Source organism: Corvus kubaryi, unplaced genomic scaffold (genome assembly GCF_017639235.1).
Source record: "Corvus kubaryi isolate FWS band 111438036 unplaced genomic scaffold, C.kubaryi_AGA036_p1.0 37397, whole genome shotgun sequence".
In the NCBI taxonomy this organism is placed as follows: domain Eukaryota; kingdom Metazoa; phylum Chordata; class Aves; order Passeriformes; family Corvidae; genus Corvus; species Corvus kubaryi.
Window position 1 is genome coordinate 5,893,906 of NW_024581136.1, and position 22,586 is coordinate 5,916,491.

Sequence of the window (22,586 nt, forward strand, 5' to 3'; positions counted from 1 at the left end):
TGTGTCGGAAGGGTTAAAATAAAAGGTCTACTTAAAAAAAGAAAAAAGAAAAGAAATCTCTGTCATTTCTCTAAGTTTCTATACGATAGCAGTAAGACAGATTGTTTAATTGAGATGTCCTAGATATTTTTGTCCCCAAAGGGCTTTTGATACAGAGCTTCTGGATGAGAAACTGAATAAATAAATGGCTGGGAATTTTATCCATCAGTCTCTGTAGAAGTTTTAATGTGTAGAAGTCACTGGTGTAGTATTTGCTGAATCCCACTAACTGTAAAATCTATAGTTTTATAATGGACCTGGAAGTTAATTTTATTTCATGATTTTATTTTTGATTAGAGTTTCAGTCATCCAGAATCTGATCTGTTCAGGTTAACTGTTGAGTAGCAACTCAAGGAAGAGAATGGTTCCCTATGAGCTCATTGCCTGAAACTTGTTCAAATAAATTGCTTGGTGATTATTTATGAGTTAGTTATTCATTTCCAAGAAGGGTCAAAATCCCTAACACTTTATTTGAGAATCCAAAATGAACAAGGACCATATTTAAGAATCTAAAGAAGAAAAAAAAGTATGTGCAGTTACAGGGAATGATTATTTAATTTCAGTCTTGTTTTTTTGACAAGCATGGGCCTTCAGTTCTTCGCTCCTGCAAACATTAAAGATAAGATCTTCTTCTAAGGGCTTAAAGGGAATGTCTGTAAAGTTCAAGAATGTATCATGATCTCCAAAGCATTTAAATTCATTATTAGCAAAGTGCTTCAAGCCATTGTGATTGCAGTAGGGATTTGAAGATAAATTTTTTCTGAGTTTCCAGCCTTGTTTTATACCATAATATGTTCAATAATTTTCACTAATTCTTTAATTTCCTTGAAATTAGCTTCTTAAATGAGGCTATTTTCCAGATCCTTAACTTCTACTTTACTGTACTAAAAGAAAATGGAAAATTTGACTTTTATCATTTTGACACACCAAAAACTCCATTGACAGAGTGTTTTAAACCATTAAGAAATTTATTAAGGAGATTAAATTATTGCCTCCAGTAACTGCTGAGGATAACAATACCCAGCAGTTCCAAAAGCACATACTTGAGTCTCCTTGGGCCCTGTGAAAGTGCTCAGTGCTGTCCTTTAATTGTATTTTTGGAATAATTACACTATGGGGTGATCATTCTGTGGAATTTTACTTGTCTACTAAGAATCTTTAATTCTTCCAAAGCTCTCATTTCACTTCAATAAACATTTCTCATTATATTATTACAGAAAAAAATAAAAGGATAATATAGACAATATAGCAAGCCAGCATTTTTACGTTTTAGGATTGGAATAATTCATTTTTAATTATTGAAATACTGTCTGCATTATTGATGCTTCAGCCAAAACATGTAATAGCTGTGCTATAAACAAAAAAGAAGTGTTAAATTTGTAATAGAATTCAATTACACTGACCCTATTGGTAATCCCAGTGGATTTTAGTGGGATCAGACAGAGTCTGGGTATTTGATGAGTAAAAGCTGGGCAGAAGGCTCACTGAATGTGCTCTCCTAGTCATTCTTTGTAAATTAATGTCTAATGCTTCTTCTCTGACAACACTCAGCTCACTTGCAGAGTGGAACAGTAGAAGACCGGAGGCAACTCTGTGAAAAATGTTTCTGACCCCAAAAGATATACTATTAATTTAAAACTAAAGTTAGGTTTTAGTGGGGGGGGGGGGGGGCCCTTTGTTGTTGTTGGTTGTCTTTTTGGGGTTTTTTTTGGTTTTTTTTTTGTATTAAGTACGAAAGAACCAGATTTGATGAAAGCCAAGTAGGAGAAGAAGCTTAGAGGCCTGCATTTTGACTCACATAAGACATGACAGTATTAATGTCAGTGCAAACCTCTGCAGTTTACAGGTGAGTCACTCAAATTAACGCTGAGGTTACAGCTGAGGCTGTGACTGATTGCAGAATGTTTGAGGTCTTACCAGCAATAACTGGGTAGAAGGTAATATTTACACCTAACTGAATGGTCTGCTTCCATTTCCCTATCTGTAATATCAAGCTTCCTATGAATTTTTTTAAAACTTATGAAATTGGCATTATCTTTTGTTTGTTTTTCTTTGCCTGCTTTTCTGTTCTGTCTTCTCTGTCTTCTCTCTCTCATAAATCTTCTCTTCTTCTGTCTCTCATAAATTTGCGCCATTGGCCAACTGATAAGGAATATCATAGGAACACATGGCTATAGTTGATAAAAGCAGAGATCCCAGAATCACAAAATCAGACTGGCTCCAGAGTCTGCAGACCTCTGGATCTCCTCTAGTTTAGCAGCCCCCTGCTAAACCAGGTTCACCTAGAGCAGTTTACACAGGATCACATCCAGGCAGGTTTTGAGTATCTCCAGAGAAGGAGACTCCACAGTCTCTCTGGGCAGCCTGTTCTACTGCTCTGTCACCCTCAAAGTAAAGAGGTTTTTCTCATATTCAGATGGAACTTCCTGTGTTCAGTTTGTGTCTATTGCCCCCTGTTCTGTTGTTGGGATGCTTTAGTCCTACTTGGTCACTCTCAGAAAAAAGAAATTCATAGTGACTGTCAGAAAAGATTTTTTTCTGCAGAAAATCTTTTAAAAGATTTCATTATCCCCAATTATGTCATTTGTCTGTAATCATTAGAGATTGGCTTATGGATGAGGAATATAACTTAGCATCCCTATCAAAGTTGCTATTATTCATTACATTTTTTCTATGACATCCAGACTGAGAGGCAAGAAAGACACAGCATGGAAAGAGATTTTACACTGAAAGCAGAAATCTAAAGGCAACAGAAGAATGATACTGCTGTGTATATATATATATATATATATATATATATATATATATATATATATATATATCTCAGGCTGAAAAAAAAAGGTGAGCTAGAAGACTTTAAAATTTTCTTGCCTTTCTGCATCAAGACTAGTATTTCTTATAGCCAATCTTTCCTTAATTCACAGCTCTACTCTGTAGAAAATGAGATGTGGATTTATTTCTACATATTGATCCTGTTTAGTTTACTAAGGTAAATAAGAAAAAAATATGATGAATTCTGATAATAATGGATGTTTAGATTTTAAAAAATTACTTACAGTAACACCACCACAATATACCAGTAGAGTATTACATTCTATTTTTCCATTAAAAAAGGGACACTTTCTTCATATCAAGACATTTACAGCATGCTTTGTTATTTCCAAACGCTACTGTGTGCAGATGAATTCTTTGGTGTCCCATTACTGCACCCATGCCATCTTCTTTTCCAGCCTTAGCCTCCTATGACAGATTTTCAAAGACATTTCATCTGTGCCTCCCTCAGCAGGCATAAATACTTACCTTAATGTCAAGTCTGAATTGAGGATGCATTTCTCCTTTCATTCTGAATTCAGCAGGGTAAAAATGACAGGCTATATTCCACCTAGAATTTGTTTGTAAAGCCAACACCTTTCCTCAGGGCCTGGTGCCTCTTCTCTATAGAGCTTTGCCTACCTCTGCGCCAGGCTCCTGTTGTGATAAGCACCTTGCAGATTTTGCAGTAAAGCAGCCACCATGCCCCAAAATACCTGATGAGCTAATTGCAGTGCTGAGAGAGACCAGCTAAATCCCCCAAAATGCCAAACAAATGAGTGAAGAGTAACCTGGCTGCTTTGAAAAAGGGGCTGGGGAAGTTCAGTGTACTTCTGCCTCATGGGCATTACAATTTAGAGCATGCAAGGTGGAGCCTGGGGAAGTCTTCCAGTGGTGTCAGCAGAGTCTGATGGGGCTGTGATGAGACTCTCAAGCACTTAGACCTCTGTGTTTGATGGTTTCTGTCTATGGAGCAGTGAGAAATGGCTCAAAATCTTTAAAGAATATATTTGAAGAGAAGTAGCATCAGGTGGCATGTGAGGGTCCCTGCTGTTGGGGAAGTGGATGAAGCAAGGAGGAAAGGGCCCTGTTACACTCCTTGCCAGCTCCTGTCATTTCTGCTCAAGTTTCTTTTATACAAAGAGGGTGCTGGGACATTGCACACAGCAATTTTTGCAGGGTTTTTGGAAACATCAATCCCCTAAGTTCTCCTGCATGTCAATGGGAAAAGTAAATTAGAAGGAAAGTTCTTTCTCTTAAGTAATAAAACTTTTATAAATGCTGGAGCAATGATCAAATACTTCCAACCCAGTCAAGCATTTCTAGTAAGTGCTACTCATTCAAAAGTCTTTAAGGGAGAAAGAATGTCTCTGGTATCTTATCTGAAATATTTGTCAAAGGCTTGCATGTCTAAAAGACAGCTTTTGCCTTGCTCTTTCACTGGTTGTTATTAATAACAAAATTTCCTTTGACTTCATTGGTGTAAAATTAGTCTTTAAAATTTCCTTCATCAAAACTTTCCAGATTTATATATTACAAATCGCTGATTCATCAACAAATTTATTCCAACAAAAATTTCACAGCACTGGGGACGAGAGAGAAAAATAGATAACAAATAAGACTAAATCTCACAGTCTTTAGTACATAGCATTCTCATTTAGATAAACACAAATTCTTAATTCAAAACAGCAGAATTTGGCCTAGTGACGAACTGCTTTACGATTCTTCTGAGGGAGAAGTGAAATGAGAAATCCAGTTTATATCTGCTATCTGCCTTTTTCACTTTGTCTTGGGAGAACAAACCATTTTTTAAAGTGGACTGCAGTTGCCCTTGGCTATACAAATTAGTGCTCAAAAAGGAAAAATGGTCTGTGTCCCACTTTCAAATTGTTGACATTTTGTGCTGGCAAAGAAAACAGGTCTGAAAGGAGGCCCAAAATAAAATAGAGGCTGGGAGAAAGAGGCAAGGCCAGAAAACGTGTAGCAGTTGGAAGGGGTAGTAGGCTGAAAGTTTGTGTGAGGCTAAAAAGAGTAGAGACAAAAGGGTTTGATAGACCCAAAGGTCATTGTAGTCCAGAATAAAATTGAGGCTGAACAGAGGCGGTGGACAATAGTGGGTCAGAGACAGGAAAAAAGTAGAGGCCAAAAGCAGCCTCAGAAGGCCAGGATGCTGGAAATAAACCAGTAATCCAAGGGGGCTGGAGGCTGTAAGTAGAGGCTAAAGCGGGTAGAAGGACAAAAACAGGTGGGGGCCCTGTGATTGCACAAATCTGTTTGTGTAAAAACTTCCCCCTGCAAGTCTCCTGGTGTGGGATGGCAGCTTGTCTTCCTTAATTCAATTTTTTCTGAAAACTGCAGGAAATTTATCTACATGAATTCATCCAACTGCAACTATTGCTCACTTTATCCTTCATACTCCTTCTTTGGAAGATGTTCTGGGGAAGCCTCTGCTTATAAACTACTAGTATTTTTATGTCCCTAGAGAAAATTAACTCCACTTACTCTTTAACTTTGAAATTGAGCCATAGCAGTGGTTTGGATTTATTGAAAAGGATTTCAATATATATATACATTGCTATAGCAGAAGAAGTGATTCTGGCCTTCCTCTAAAGAGGAAAAATGTTGTATTTGAGCAGCCATTATAAAAGCCACACAGTTTGAGTGTACTGGTAGTGGCTGGGATTGAGTTAACTTTTTCCATCGTGGCTTGTGATGGTTCTGGATTTATGATTAGAAGTGTTGATAAAAGCCCAGTGTTTTGTGTAGAACAGGGCTAGCACACTGTCAAGGCCTTTTCTGCACCCGCTTGGGTATCACTATAGAGACTTGCATGCAATGCCTCAGAACAAGAGGATTCTAGATAGAGCATTTGACAGCTCTGACACCTAACATATGTTGATGGTGGCAATGCCTTGGATGGAGGCTGCAGCAGCACTAACCACCAATCAGTGCAGTACTTCTGAGTTATTTCACATCCAGGTTTCAGATTTTAGTGGATAATCACTCTTCTGCACAGCAGGAGGGGAAGGGATGAGAATTAAGATGACTGAAGGCACTGTACCTTGCAGCAGATGTACAGAAATGGATGCTGCCCCTGACACGCCCAGCATTTAGTAGTGAAGGGCTTCTACTAAATAGCACTGTTGATTCCACCCAAAGAATTAATATTTTTACTAATCCACTGTTGCTTCCATTTTATACAAAGCCCACTGATCCCTGTCTATTAAATGAGTAATAGGCTCTTGAGAGTCCAGAGGAGATGGAACGAAAGACAAACAAGAGGGTACCGCAGGTAAGCGAGGGATTAGAATGTCCTGTGTGTGTGTGAAGAGGATGAGAGAACAGGTTGTTTCAGAAGAGCGTGCAGAGTTGTCATGATACCTTCCTGTCTGAATTACTAACACTCAGAGCCCTGTGCTGAAGGAAGGATGCAGATTTTCCAAATTTAGAAGTCTGTATAGAGCACATTGTTTTCTTGATGCTTTCCTGTGACAGTCAATTCCAGCTGACACCAGGAAGAAAAGACATGTGCTGAATAAACCTTATTATATTAAAAGTTTCTCTTTTAATGCGCAATATCTGCATTTCTGGGAAAAAAACCCAGACAACAAAGACCAAAAAAACCAAATCAATCAAGTTTATAATAGACTGTAAAATCGTAATGTTTTGCAAGAAGTAATGTCGTACAACGACATTCAGAACCTTTTGTGTTATAAGAAAGGTGTAGAAATTTATTTTATTTTAGAGAATTAAAGATGGACTAATCAGCTTCTGGTTATATTATACTGCTTTTGTTTTTATACTCCTATTTTCCACTATAGATAGGATACACAAAATGTTTTGTTTGACATTTTTAAGGGATGCATACTGGGCCTCTCAGCTTGACCAGAACTGCCACTTCTACTCAAACAAAATACAGCTGTAAAAAAGAAACAGAGAATAACAGTGACAATTTTAACTCATTTCCAAGCCATCTTGTGTGTCAAATCAAAAGTGGTGTCTCCATGTTTAAAATGTGTTAATAATACGGCAGGTTGCAAGTAAAAATAGTCCTTATCCTACACCCAGTGTGTATTTCTATCCCATTAACCTATTTCCTTAGCCTCGGGAAACCAAGGGATAGAAATGTAGCTGACTGTCTGCCTTAAACACATAAGCTGTCCACTCAGCATCCTCGGGCTAAAATAGCTGCACATCCACCTAAGTCAATTAAAGTAACAGGCCAACGAGCCAACCATCTGAAGAGTGGCTGGATAAACATTTAAGAAACCGAAAACTCCTTAAAAGATTTTTCTGGGGCAATTGTGAACAGCAAGTGCATTTATAGAGACTTTTAAGCAATTTTTAAAGAGAGGAAAGGATCAAGTTTTCAATACAGGTCAGTGCTAAGGTATTTTGACTGGCCCAGTCCTTGAAGTAATAGCCAGACTTGGGCAGAGAAAGCTGCTGTGAAGTATGCAAAGCAACCTTGAAATGCAGGAGTGAGTAGAGAGTTGAGGCATATTCCTTCACATCCCGGAAGCACATATTTCATGTTTCTGATGTCAAAGGATTTCTTTCCATGACAGCTATTCCATGTGACTAGTCAAGAGGCTTGAGTACTGAGGGGAACAGGGGCACCTTGAAAACCGGCTGTGTTTTAGATACAAACTTGAGGAATATAAACAACTTTTCAAATAGGGTCATTGTTATTGAACTCACAGCCAGAGGGCTGTGCTGATTATTGTCCTAATAAATCTCAGTTGTGCAGAGCTCAGATCAAGGTTGAGTACTATGTTGCTATGTATTTTAACTGGAATAGGAGAGCAGTGAAAGGAACAAAAGACTCATTGGAACCATCAGATTTCTCTTTAATATATACTGTCTTGGCACTCTTCTATAGAAACCTCACACAGGGCTGTCAACCACCTTGTATTAGTAATACATGTTTACAAGCTTCTCTACTCTTCAAACTTAGAGGTTCTCCTCTTCTCCTGAAGCTTTTACAGCTCCAGTCAAATCTTACTGCAGCTAAAGAAAAGATTGTAGTGCTTTTTTCTATTGCAGAAGTATTCTGCATTACACACATGGCTGCCAAACTGCTACTGGAAATTATTGCCCCAATGGTAAATATGTAACTCCATTTTATCTCACTTAGATTTTACTCATTAGGATTCCACACTGATGTTAGCAAAAGTCAACAATGGCTTATGTTTGGTAGTTTACAGAATTGTAGGGAAAAGAGATAGATGGAGCCTATTTTTGTTAATTTGTTCTTTTCCACTGTTTTGGAGATTGAGATTCAACGTGCTGCTGTGGTCCATTGTTCCTGAGTTGTGATAGAATACAACTGCCTCAAAAGGAACATTTTCATGAGAAATCAATGAAAACCATGCAGCAGATGTACCAATAACAAAACCAAATGAATAGAGTACTGAAAGTATTGGAAGCACCTTTGGAGATACAAAATTGTAGTAGTTTGGTAGTATGAATTTCTCTTTACTGACAGGTTACCTTGAGTGATGTTTCAGAGCCTCCTAACTGAGGTCTTTCTGTGCTCAAAAGCCATTAATGTAAGTGCTGTGGTGACATTTTCCTTGTGAAGTGGCTGCTATGGGGCATGATGGATCCTGAATCAGCACCGTCAGCTGTTCCCATGACTAGCCAAAGACAGACACTAATTTAATGTCTTTAACCCTCCTCCGTCTCCTACTGCTCCTCTTCTATCATTTCCATAAAGCACGTGCCATTCCTCTAACAATTAAAGAGTATATAATAGCAATTTTACTAGAGTATAGAGATGTAGCACTTGAATAGTCACAAGAGACATAAATAATTACCATTATTATACCATAATAAGTACCACCTTTGTGTTACTTCACTGTATGGTCTTTTACTGAAGTTAACCTTACTGAAGAGAAATAACTCAATTATCTGGCTTCAGTTAATTGTCTAGTGAAAAGAAATGCTAATAAATTGCCCCATTCCAAGGCCAGGCACTGCAAGAAAATCTACTTGTTACATATTTTGAAATGTTCAGTTAGCAGAAGTGGTATCCTTGACCTTAAACAGATATCCAGCCTTAGAAAATTGTGTTTAAAAAACGTATGTAATGGCAGAGTTCGCAAACAAGGAAAGATGGGTTAGATTAGACTTTTGGTGATACAATACCTTATTTTGGTAGCTGGCTTTCCCTTGAATTCAGTCAAAAGATGTTGATCATATTAAATAGCTATGATTACATCCTTGATGCTCTATTCCACTCTATGCCATAAGTATATGCAGCTCAAAGTTCTGTAATAGTTTTCAAGCCCGAACGTAGTTCTGTAGTTCATTTCTTTATGAGTTTTCTTCTTTTGGAAAAATGAAACCCAGTAGAAGATAGCATACCAAAAAAAAATGAGCCTTTCCCATTTTGGTCTTAATATGTGGATTTTATTTCATAGCAATTTTTGAATGCTACAGTTTAAACTATTTGCTTGCTTTTCCTACTGTTCTGACTCTCTCTCGAAACAAGGGGAATAGAAATGAGCCTCAACCCCAACCACACACACATATTAAAGCCAAGAATAATGGAAACTGAAGCTGAAGCACATTTCTAGCTATCATTCCTCATGGGTTTACAGCTCATCACCCAGCTCTGTTGCACAGTTGAACATTAATATGGCAATATATAGTTTGATGATGCAGGTGTGTATGTTTTGTTTTTTTTTAAGTCACTGGTCTTTTTATGAATTAATTTATTTGAAAACATTAATATTCCACCTACAGAGATACTATTAAGCCATACAGCTTCAAGAAAATATGAAGGCTTTGGCTATACATTTCTAAATATGGATTTCTGAATTCTTGCCTATATATTGAACACATTCTCTACTGAAAAATAACACTAGGAAAATACAGAGCAAGAAACACATGGTGCTATGTATAGAAGGAATATATAATGTTGGTGTAATCTTCAGGGGGTCACTATAAATAATTTCTTTTGAAGATATGTATATGTCTCTCTGTTATCTAGACTTTGTTATTTTTAAATGCAATTCAATGAAAATCAGATGAAGAGGAGGAAATTCCAGCAAGAAAAGGGCAGGAGCTATCTTAATTGAATGAAGTATTATTGCTGCTATTGGTTTGTTGGTTTGGGGATTTTTTAGCAGGTAATGCTGTTAGAACTCTGCATTGGAGGCAGTGGGGTAAATCTGGATCTTTGTGAAACATCATGCTGAATTCACCTTGTTTTAATTCCTGTAGCAGCAAATAGTCCCAGGGTTGATGCTGTGTTCTCTGTGTCTGCTCCTGAGCCTTATTATCCAAGTCACTTCCTGAGCAAAACAGGTTAATTTGGGGTGAACAGTTTCCATTGCAGGGGCTGATAGAAGCAGCACCTGGGAGTTCGTGCCTTTATCCAAACACAGGGTGTGTTCAGGGCCTGGATTGGGGCAATACATTTGTGCTCTTCTGCACACAGGGTAAATACATCATTTACTGAGCATCTAGACACTGTGATAAGGACGTGATACCAAAACCAAGGAAAACCTAATCAGGTGTAAACACCGTTTCCTTACCCCTTACTCTTCTAAGAAAGAAAAAAATACAATAAAGTAAGAATAATAAATTATTCCAGTTCCAAAACTCAGTGATGATAAGAAGACTGTGACATTTTCAAACAGGACTTCTGTGAATCTGTATTATTCATGAAGTTTTGACAAGCCCAAGAGTAAAATCCTTTGATTTAGAATAGCTTTTTTTCAGCTTTTAAGGAGTAAAGGAAATTGAGTTTCTGCAATTATAATATGTGTAATAATTGTCACTCAGTTTCTTGTCAAAGGACTGAAATAAGTGGAACTATGTAAAGCTGAACAAAAACATGGCTTATGTTCTCATGCTTTCTTGGGCCAGGCCTCTTATAAAATGGAACAATTTTTCTAAAACTAAGCTGTCCTCATTGACATCAGATAAAAATTATTCTAGGGCTTTCATGAATGGCTTTTTGCCCCATACCACAGATGGATGAAATGGATGGCTTCCAGATTAACAGTGTAGCCAAACCCTACAATTCATGGCACAGTGCAGACAACTCATGATATCTTAAAAAACATAAATTAAAAAAGAAAAATGCTAAAAGTCTGCACAAAATGTCTGCTTGCACACTGCCAAAGGCCTTTTGAAAACAGTGTCAGTTCATTAAAACTAATTTATTCTGGTGACATAAAATACTGCAAAACTATTAATGCAGATATCAGTTTCAAATTTACAGGAAAATCAAAGATGCCTAAGACTTATATCGATAAATAATCTTTTGGAACTCTTATTCCAGCTTATTATCGTATTTGCAGTTTAAATTAACTTTGGTCGCTCTGTAAAGCTTTGTGTCTTTCACAGGTTTTAAGCTGTTGGTCTTATTGACATTGAGATAACTCAAATATTTCCACAAGAGATATCAGTAAAAGTCCTGGGAGTTTCCTTATACATAATGCAATTTTTTTAATATGGCCAGATTGAGGGGCTTATTCATCCAGGGATTTAAACATAGGAGCAGGCTCATTTGAAGCCAGCAAGACTATCTAAATTGAGCAAACAAAGCAAAGTACTTAGTATCTGGCATTGAGACCTAAAATAGGAATCCAGAAATAGATCTGTAACTTCAGTTCTCTAAAACTGTCTGCTAGATCATAAATATTTGTCTTAATTAAAAATTAACATTGTTATTTGAAGCTGAGAATTTCTAGTTGCCTTTTCTTTTTTGTAGTTTGTACAGTTTTTGGTATGCATATTTTAAAAAGCAAATCAAAATCAAGTTTTAGGTGGAGGAAATGCCAGCTCAGCATCTGTCTCCCTGAGCCAACTGCCCAGAGCCCAGGGTAAGGGCAAAGTGAAGACCATGGAGAAGAATTTGAGCAGCAGAACATACAGTCTCTATTTATTCTCTTTTTCTACAAAACTGCAGTTTACATTCAGGGGGTAAACTACCCAAATATTATTCATTCTTTTCCCTCAGATTCCCTAGAATTGACAAGTTATCAAACAAAAAGGATTACTCTTGCTAAAAAAATTTATGTTTGTCGAAAGTGATACCATAATACTATAATAGATTTAGAGAATTTAATTTCTTGGGTTTAATCTGATAAAAATAAAAAAAAACCCCAACAACATTTTCCCCACCCCATAAATCTACCTGAAACACTACTAGAAGTCAGACTTACTTTTAAACTTTCTTTTTTTCACAGCCTCACTCGGAGTGTCTCTGCTCTGGGGAATCACAGGAGAGCCACAGCATGAACCTTCAGTATTTGCACAACGTGGTTCAAGCTCTCGTGGATATGGATGAACCTACTTGGACACCAGGGACCCTTCATGAAAGATAAATGAAGCTGCTCATGAGATCCATGCAGAATAGCCGATGTATGCCTTTTATTCAATTCACAGTTTATTTATATTTATTATCCTTTATGCTAATGCTTGTCTATGTGCATCAACAGTTCCCATGACGGTACAGTAGGAGGCATTATTCCCACTTGTTTGAGTTGTGGATTGCTTTTGAAAAAACCACAAACACAGAACAATGAAAAAGAACCACTCTTTCCAGCCCATCAAGAGGGAATACAGCAGAATCTAATGGAATATTCAACACAACAGTGTGAATGCACAGTGAATGTATGCAGCTCTCAAAATCCCTGGAAAACAGGTAAGCACAGTTCCATTCTGTGAATATTTTTTGTGACTGGGGAGTCTCAGCATGTGGTATCCCTCAAGCCTGGTTTTCCTCGGTCAAGTTCCCATGTTGCGACCTTTTTTCCCTTTCCCAGACTGATTGCTTCATGTAAGGACCAGATTTTGGTGGATAAGTCAATGTTTTTTTAATCATTACAGTCACTCCAAGGGTGCAGCTATCAGGATACATTGATACTCATTTTCTAGGAATTTAAAACTTTATTGTCATTGATACAGCACCAAAGCAACCTGCAAATTCACTAAGTTACAGAGTTCTTAATGAGTAAAGCCAAGTAAAGGCTTTCAACATCTCTTCTACATCCTCACAATTGCTTCTAGGGCTCTCTATTGATTTCAGTACTTGCTGTGGCTTCTTCTACCTTGAGGAACCAGTTCTGGAATTGTCATTGACTTCATCTAGAAATTTGATTGTTTCCAAGACACAAAATCCCTTTTAAAAGATATGAACCACCCTCTGATACCATGTATATTAGTAAAAATTCATAGAATTTTCATAGAATTCATAGAATTTTTACTCTATTAAATGTTAAGCAACTAAACAGATCATTCAAAGTCAAATAAAGAGATCACAGAGGAACTGAACAAACATTAGAAGTCTCTCAGGCATTCAGGAACTGCCAAGTGAATATTCCACTTCTGTGACACCTGTGAATTCCTTTTAGGTGTATTTGAGTATTTGTAAGTACACTCAAATTCAGTGATCTCAGATTTACATGGTTGTACAAATACTGCTATTTTATTCTTTAGAATTACTGATAGTTTTGGAATAAAATTATCCAGGAACTGAAAATAGCAGTGAGGCAAAACAGCCAATCCACTGATCAAATCTGTGTTTAGATATAGCAGGGTATCCCTTTAATTTTTCATTAATTTATTAAGGAAATTTATGAGCAGTATTAAAGCATATGGTAGAACATATGGCAAATAGGCTCCACCATATGGCTGAGCCATGACTTTACCCTATTAGCCATCTATCCAGAGGCTAAGTCAGGGCTGGATTAACTTGCCATGTGCCGTGTTGGGGGGTTTACAGTCCAGACCAGAACTCTGCTGAAGTTTTTCTCCTGCCCCAGATGTGCTGCAATTATCAGCTGTTCTAGGAGGGAACAAGGCTGGTTAGGGGAGAAGCAGAACTCTGCCTATCCTCATGTGTAGAGGTTGCCAGGAAACAGAATTTCTTCTGAAATCTCTGCAAGAAACATTGTTTTGGTTTCTAGAGACTACTTAGGGAAGATATGGAGCTTTTCTGGAAGAAAGAAATGCAAATGAGAGGGTTGGATCAGCTCAGGTTTAAAAAGAATTTAAACTCATTAAAGTGTAAACAAAGGTGATGGTTCTGGTTGATTTGCACAACTGCTCTTGAAAAAGTTAAATGTGCACAGACTTCTCTTCCCCAAAGACAAATAGGCTGGAGCTGAGACTTTTAAAGAACCCCATTTAACTTCAACCCAGCTGTTCTATCTCATCTATGTGTAAATGAGAAATAGTTGTTTGGGGTATCTTTAAAAAGCAGTACATTCACTTATCTCAAACTCGTCAGTTGGGCCCTAGACACTGAAGGCATTTGCAAGGGAGAATAATTGCTCACAGCTGAGATATATAGACTTTTTTTTGCAGTCATAATATTGCATAATATGTGTGCTCAGGGTACTGATTTATCCTGGTCAAAGCACAAAATGAGCCCATTCGAACATTAGTACTACTGTAAAAAGAAATACAGAATGGCCACCATTCCCATCTCAAGTGTTAAGTCCTCGTTCTGGATTTCCTAAAAACATTTCCTGTTCAAATACAGAAAGAAACAGGATAGAAAATTAAGTGGAAACATTTGTTTTGTGAATAGATAACAAAACTGAAACAGGAGGTATAAAGAAAGCAGAAGAAAAGAAAGCTATCCTCAAGTTAAGGCTGTCAAAGCAGCTTTTGTTGATTTGTAAATGAAAGCTTATTCAGCTATTTTTTCCTCAATTAAATATATGAGGTGTCCACAGCAACAGCCATTTTGCAGGATGCCTATATCTCATGATGTTCTGGATATTGAGCAGCTGAGAAAGTGGAAAGGGAAATGCAATAACCATAACACAGGACTTTAAGAGTACCTTCTAGGGAAAGAAGTAGTACTTACTGCCACAGAGTAACAATTGACAGTAATGCTAATTTTAAAAGTTTTGTTTATTTCTAAAGAAATTATGCATTTCCTTTTCTGTTCTTGCTGTCTTTTGTTGTGTGATATGTGAATTTTAAAAGATAATTTTACATAAACATTGAAATAAAAATTCAGATTTTTTTCAAGTCATCATGTAACAAATCTAGCTTTGCAGCAGGTAAAAGTCCTTTCCAAATCACTGAAGTGACAGCAGAGATACTAGTTATAGGGGCTGCGGCTCTGCAGTCAAACTGTTAGACACGCTGGTAAAAGAAATTTTAAAATATAGTTTCTCTAGCGTGGCTGTTGGTCACAGCTCAGTAGGTGTTGTGCAAGGGAGAGAATGCAAGAGCTACCTAGAAAATATTTTAAAACTTATTTTGATATTTATGTTTGCTGTCAATTATATGAGGACTGAGTACTACACCTTCCTGCACAGAGCCCATATGTGTCTGGCAGAGCAGGGAGCAGCAGAAGTAAAGGGTTAATCCAAGCCCCTCAGTTACAGAGAAGAGAGCTTTGACATAAATTTTGGTGCTACATCTGTATTTATAATTTAAACCCCACGCAATATTGTATCATAGAATCACAAAATGGTTTGGGTTGGAACCCACAACAATCATCTGATTCTGTGCAAGATCCTGGCCCTGTAAATCCAGTGGCAATATAAAACCTGATATAAATCTGCAGTGTAGAGAGGGAACAGTAGACAAGGATTTTGGTCAGCATTTCTAAGGCAATTTTCTCTCACAGCCTTTCTTCCAGACACTCTTTAGCATCAGGTTGATATATGCTGAGATAGTCAGTATATCTTTCAGATTCCTCCAAACATCTGTATTTACCTTTCAGCATTTCTGAACATGACATAGGGAAGGATACCAGGGATAGGGAACTATTTGTGTGCACCATGTTCCTATATTTAAAAAGTGACTACAAAGCTGAAGATGTAAGGAAAATTTTTCACCGTGAGAACAATTAACTCTTGGAATAATCTCCCCAGGGAAATGACAGATCCCCCAACACTGGACACTTCTAAGATTTGCCTTGACTGGCTGCTGGACCATCTTGTCTAGACAGTGCGTCTCCCAAGAAAGGTTGGACCAGATGATCCTTGAGGTCCCTTCTAACCTGTTGTTCTGTGATTCAAACCCCTTCAGATATACTGGTGTTCACCATGCATTTCTGACAATTCATGTTAGAGAACAAATTCAGTGGGTATAAACTGAAACAGGTGAAGAACAGTGTTTCTGAGATCACCTGGAGAGGGAGAGCTGGTTTGGCACAAAGCTTAGCTTAGCTTGTGTAGTCTGCTACAAGAGAGGCTAAGAGAGGACATTCTTGCTTGCTCTAAACGTTAGAGACACAGGGGAGGTGGGGAATGGCTGCTTAGGCAGGAGAGCAGTGCTGAACACAGAAGAGCATTTCAAAATGCTGAATCTAAAAGCAATTTGAATGAAAACTGGAATTAGAATTCAGTTCACTGTAAGAAGGTAAAAAAAGAGCAGAAGATAAATGAGTAAAACAATTTTGTTGCTAGCTAATGTAAAGCCTGTGCTGTGTTATCTTTTAGTGTCTATAAAAGCAGCCCTGTCCCGTTGCTCCTGTTGCTGGGTGATTGGGGTGCCTGTGGAAGATCACCCTTGCAGCCAGGGTGAAGCCAGTGTTAAGGTGCTGTTACCAGCAGGTTTCTGTGTGTGTGTGAAATTGCCTTACAAGTGGACAGGATCAATGTTCGCACCCTTGGGATACGGAGCAGTGCTCAGCCACAGTCAGATGTGCTCCCTAACAGGTCTGCAAACAAGGGCTTTACTCTGAGCTGAATTCCTCTTCCTCTTTTTCATTCTTACAAAACAAACCATGAGGTCCTGCATACTCTTTTTTCCTCTCATACTATTAAATTTTCTCAGAGACCTCTCAGGTAGCAGCCTTGAATGCTTAGTTGGAATAGGTGATAGCTCAGCAAATTTGTGAGCTAAATGCTACATATTTGTACCATACCTGTGGTACATTGTGTTCTCCATAACAAAATTAACTCCTTTTCCTTCTCCTGTATGAACAACAGGTCATCCTCTGCCCTGTTATGGCTACAATGTCAACAACAAATTTGAGCCAGGGACAGAGCTGTTAAGCCCTGGTAAGATAACTGAAGCATGCCTTTCTTAGATATGAAGCAAATGTATCTACCCTAGAGAAGATCTGTTACTCTATTTTTCCTCAAGCTAATTGGAGGTTTGTTTTGCAATGTCTTAGCATGGCAGTTTAGGTACTAATGCTGTCACACACGTCCCATAGACTCTAACAAGAATACAACACACCTGAAAATACTGAGTGCTGTGAGTGATATTTCTGTTGGAATTCATGCTTACCACAACTAACTAGCTAAATACAGGGGATTCAAAGAGAGGATTAAAATGATCCTGTCTGACAGGAATAGCTACAGGCACTTGTATTAACTGGATTATTAATCTCCATAAAGTACTGAATAGCGAAATAGAGTTTTCTATATTTTCAGAGATAGTATTCTTAAAGATGTCTGATTTTTCAAAGGGAACATAAAATGTGACTGAAGCATTTCCATTAAGGAGAAGACAGGACCTGCAGGGTGTTAAACTAGTTCTTTGAGAGGCTGAAAATCTCAGGAGGGAAGCAGAGCACAAGCCACTCTCAAAGTTCTAGAAATTGATTTTCTTTTCTCTCCCTTGCTGCATTTTACTAACTTGGGTATTGATGACATACATGCTATTTTAATGGTCATGTCCAACACAACAAAACACCCATGAACTGTATTCGAATTAGTCTTTACCATGTATGAATAAGTTCTACAAGTCTTACCTTCAAAAAATATAAGTTTTATAGGCTACCCTTAGGTATTAGACAGCTATATCTGTAGCTATAATAAAAACAAAGAGTGGCACTAGCTGATAAATTGACATCTAGACAACTATAGCTTTTTGAGAGGGTTGCTACAATGTTCCTCATCATGAAGTACCCTTCAGAGTGGAGCTGCTTGACCTAGCTTTGCAATGCTTCCTCAGCCAGGTTTTCTTATGGAATATGTTTACTCACTGGTTATAAAGATTTGGCTGAATAAGGACTGTATAATCTGGATACTTAATCATGGAAGCTGCCTTATTTATAATATTGTTTCTTATCCAGATTGTCAAAAGAGTTGGTAACCTGACAAATATTCCCACTCTGTAACTATTAACAGTCAGGTTAGAGAAAGCAGTCTGCAAAAACACCTGTACAGGAGCTGTTGAAGCCCAGATCAGCAGGATGTTGCTACAGGTAGTGTTAAGGTTAATGTGAACGTGATTTAGAAAGATTTGCACAGTGTGGCCAGCATTTCACAGAATTTCCAGTTATCCAGCAGCATCTACCTGATAATCTCAGTGTCTCTCAGCACAAAGTCAGTTTGCTGCTACTGAAAGTCACAACAGTAGAGTAACTTGTGTGGGACATGAACGCTCCCGAAGTCAGGACAACAGAACCTCCATTTATAAATGAAAGGCAATAAATTTTCCTTAACTTTATCAGGAATTATTTTTGAGCAAATGCATTATCCTCTATCCCTGTGCTGTATTTCTGCTCAGACACTATGAAAAAAACCAAGGGAATGTTATCAAGCCTTACTTCAGCAGGTCTCACATGCCTGGAGAGGAGCAGACTATCACTAAATCCATTAAGGTTTGCTCAGGTGAAGAACTGAACTGATACTTTAAGCAGAAAGCAAACTATGGCAGTGACAGGCAAAGAAAGTGCAGCAGTAGAGTTGTAGTAGGCAAAGATGCTTTGCTACCAAGGGCATGTCATGCAAGGTAATTGAGGGTATGAGTGGACACAGAGCAGCTCAGTTGAATTAGATTAGAGCAAAACCTGTCGATAAACAAGAGGTGAGGACAGGAAAACTAGGAGAATTAACAAGAGGAAAAAAATATTCTTTAAAAAACCAAAAAGGTATGTTATTGTGAGCAAAATGAAACAATAATCAAATCAATGCTTTTAGAAAAACTTCTGGTGCTTTTTTAGCTGTGCAGCACAAACCCTATATGAGAGCAGTACCTCTGGACCTACAACCTCTGCTATTATTTCTCATTAGTATCATTTTAGAGTCTTTACTTTTCCAGTAATATTATTAGAAATAACAATAAAAGCAATACCATGTATCCTCAGGGTTGGTGCAGGCTTCAGACTTTCAACAATATATTTTTGGGAGCATTTTTAATTCCTATCTTAGTATTCACAATCCTTTTAGATAAGCATAACTATGAGAATATTGCCTTTTCTTTTCTAGCTATGGTTTGGTCACCTCCTGACAGATTCAGCATCTAGTAGACAATGTAAAGAAGTATTGATCTCTCCATCTCCTGCTCCATCACTCTGCCTCTCTGGGCTAAAACTCCAAGCACTACACGCATTATAAAAGAGATATTCCTCTGCTTACATGTTGCCTCCCTACTGCCTTTTTTTTTTTAACTTCCCACATTCCAAGATATCTGTTACAACTCCAATTTGTCAGTGCAAATGCATTCAGGAAGCTGCATCAATGTGGAGTCAGTAAGGTACTATAATTAAGGATATATCTAGGCAAATCCTATAGCAGGACTTTAATGCAGCAGCTTGAGATTTTGAATGTCCAAGACTCTGACTTAAAGAAAATAAAATAAAAGGGTTATCTATTGTTTCAGTATCTTGAATCTATGCAGGGCAGACCCCTACAGAGCTAGTGGTGACTTGCTCTGGGTCAGCTCTCAGTTCCAGCCAAGCAATCTCCCAGAGATTGGTGCAGTCAGGACCATCAAATCCAGGAAGTCAGAAGGAAACAGTTCAGACTGTTGCATTTGTCCTTAACATTTTGTAACCGCATACCTATGTTTTGTCACTACATTTTATTTTAGCATAAACATTTCCTTTGGGCACCTGGACTTCACAGCAATGGGATCTTTTCAAAGTACATGATCCAAAGATGTCATGCTTGCTTCAAACTGCTTGTAGATGAAACACCAGCTGGATGAGAAGTTTGATGAACAGGTAAACAGAGTAATGGGTAGATTATCTTTCATGTAGTAAGCAGCAGCCACAGCAAAGTGAGTGCTTTGTTAAAGGAAGGGTAGCAGTGCTTTACAACAAATGATTCTTTATTTTAAAAACTCCAGCCACTCCTCTGTGTTAACAAACCTTATTTCCCCATCTCAAGGTGCCCGTGGACAGGAGCTGGATGACATGTGAGCTAGAAGATACATGGAGTAAGCCATGGTTCTCTTTTTTTATCTTGATCTGACTTTGATTTTCACCAATTTCTTGCCTGGCTCAGTATATATCCTCAAATTTATTGTTGAACCTTGATGCTTTCTCTTCTGCAGTAAAGTGCAGTTTGACCTGTTAGCTTCTCCTTTTAATAGATGTTTATGTGAAAACCTCAAGACATCAGCTGCACAGCACTCTGAGATAAAATATTCCGTGATGAGAGAGACATGTAGTGATTATGCCTCATAAAGTATAATAAATTTCAATCCCTACAACATCAGCATGGGTACACATTCTATTCTCTGTGAGGCCATCTCCTCATCTAGGTTTCATTATCTGCTTGCAGACTGATCTCATTTTGTTTTTAAAGTGTAAAGAAGGAAAAGGGAGTAAAGTAATTGTGACAGTGATAATTTGCAACCCATGCCAGAGAAGCCAGTCCTTTGGAGTTGTTGTTTTGTGGTGGGTGAGGGAGAAGGTTGTAGGTGATAAAGCAGGTTTTCTGCTCCTGTAGTTGTCTTGTTCATTTGGTGCCAGCTGAATGGTGGTCCCTTCATGCCATCAGTATCTCTACAGCCTGTCTGTCCCAGTGGGGAGCAGTGACAGTGCAAAAATCTGAGTTTATGTTTCTCTTTTTTGTAATTCATTAAAGGTGAGAAAAAGGCCTCTGTGCATTGAATTACTCTGATGCAGAATGCTTTCCAGCAGTTTATAAACCTGTCCTTTAGGGTTTCAGTGATAGCCAAAAGAGAGCATGCATTTTTTTGAATCTTATTTTCTAGATTCACAGAAAAAAAAATACCACAACAAATATATTCTTTCTTTCTGCATCATGGTGTTGGGGTCCCTCCCCCCTGCCATGGAGCCCTGGGAGAGGGGCCCTGAGGGGAGGCACAGGGTTTCCCTGCCCCTGGTCACCTTTGTTCCCCATTGGTTGGTTTGTGTTCCCCGGTGTGGCCAAGGACCCTGGGGTCCCATGACTGGGGGAGTTCCTGAGCTGAGCCCCGGCCATGCGGCTGGAGAAATAAACAACTCTGAAACATCTACCACGAATCTGGCCATATATACTTCGCTTTCCACGAGACTCCTGGTTTGAAATATGCTTGTTGCAGTAATCCCCGCTGCAACATCATGGCATTTCAAAAAATATCCATGTCATTTGTATCAATGTATAGAAAATTATGTGCTTGCCTGTTGAGGTGGGATGATACGTAGTAACAGCCCTTGCCTCCAGGCTGCTGAGTAATTTAAATAATCTTTCTTTATTGATGGATCATGTCAAGGCCTAAGAAAAATATCATTGTGCTGCACCTGAATTTTTTTATAAATAAATAACAGAAAGTGGGCTAATGATATTGTTTCTCACAGTAATTGCATCAATTAAAATAAGAAACACTGTGGGAACTTCATGTCTAAAGTTTTTGTTTAAAACCTGAAGAAATCCACTGTGAGCCTCGGGCTCTCTCCCAGGTGGTTTACATAAATTTGAAACATGGGAGTGTTTCAAAGCACTTATGCAACAGCAATTAGGTATTTAATTACTCCCTTCTATTAGATCCTGTTGTTAAATCCAGTTCATAACCCATGAACATTCTGGGCTACCAAGGCAGGAGCCTCAAACCAAGCTGGAACAAACAACGTGCTTGGGCAGAGGCCATTAACTGTAGTACTAACCCTTGTTTATATATGTAATATATAAAATATAGTAATGGTGTGCTGAGGAAAGATGGGCGTGTTGATTGCTCTGCAGCCCTAAGAGAGAGTCCAGCTCCACCAGGCACTTCATCTTATCAGTTCTTATGTGCGCTGAGTTTTGAGTCCATGAGAGTCAGGCAAGTGGCACTACCAGGCTCACAAAAAGGGCTGCATAAATGGACTGTGCCACTTCTCATAAAAATAACCTCTGACTTTGAAGAGCCCACCCCAAACACATCGCCTTTCCTTCTACGAGATAAAATACTCATCTTTAGCAAGCTCTAAAATAGTTTTCCACCTGAGGCCACTAATAACATAGGGCTCAGAAGTTAATATATTGACCCATACTATAAACTAGATTTTTAACTGAGTATTAACTGGAACCTGGTAAGATCTCTGCAGTAAATGAGGTTTGTATTGAATAAAATGGCTGACATGGAAGTAGCATGAATTTCTTAGTGAGTTTGCTTTAAATGTGCCTTAGGAGCTCAGTAACATAAATCACAGAACTTCCATTATTTAATTTTTAATCACAGATTTTAATAGCTTCATAATTCACTGTTGTTTTTAATTACCATTCATATCTACAAAAAAAAACAGGCTCAAAGAAAAAGAAATCAAACATCAGAACCTGGTTTTGATTTAGAAACATTCGTAGTATTAAAATAGAACAGTTGCTCCTAGCTAAACTGTTTGAATTATACATGAATTCATTTCCTCTGGTTTCCGTGGTGCTATTTTGGAATATTTTCTTCAACCATTGATTTACATTTTATGTTCAAGCTGAAATTCCACTTCAATATTCAAAGATATTAGGTCAGCTATACAATTTATTAATTCATGAAAGTAAATGCCATATTCTACCACAAGTGTCTTGTGTTGGCTGCTCACTGACCAGGAAGTGCCACAGGGACAGTGAATCAGAACATTTCTGGGG

At 38.0% G+C, this 22,586-nt stretch overlaps 1 protein-coding gene across 4 annotated transcripts in view; it reads left to right on the forward strand.

Moving 5' to 3' along the window:
- The window catches only part of DAW1 (dynein assembly factor with WD repeats 1), a 247,791-nt gene that overhangs the window by 220,388 nt on the left and 4,817 nt on the right, over positions 1–22,586 (forward strand). For 3 of the 4 annotated variants that reach the window (XR_006018445.1, XR_006018443.1, XR_006018442.1), the window contains 4 exons: positions 12,057–12,231; positions 12,309–12,514; positions 19,606–19,738; positions 19,905–19,953. The gene's annotated coding sequence lies outside the window, so the exon portion shown is untranslated. Of the gene's footprint in view, positions 1–12,056; positions 12,232–12,308; positions 12,515–16,769; positions 16,842–19,605; positions 19,739–19,904; positions 19,954–22,586 lie in introns of all 4 variants that reach the window. The other variant, XR_006018444.1, reaches the window with a different exon arrangement.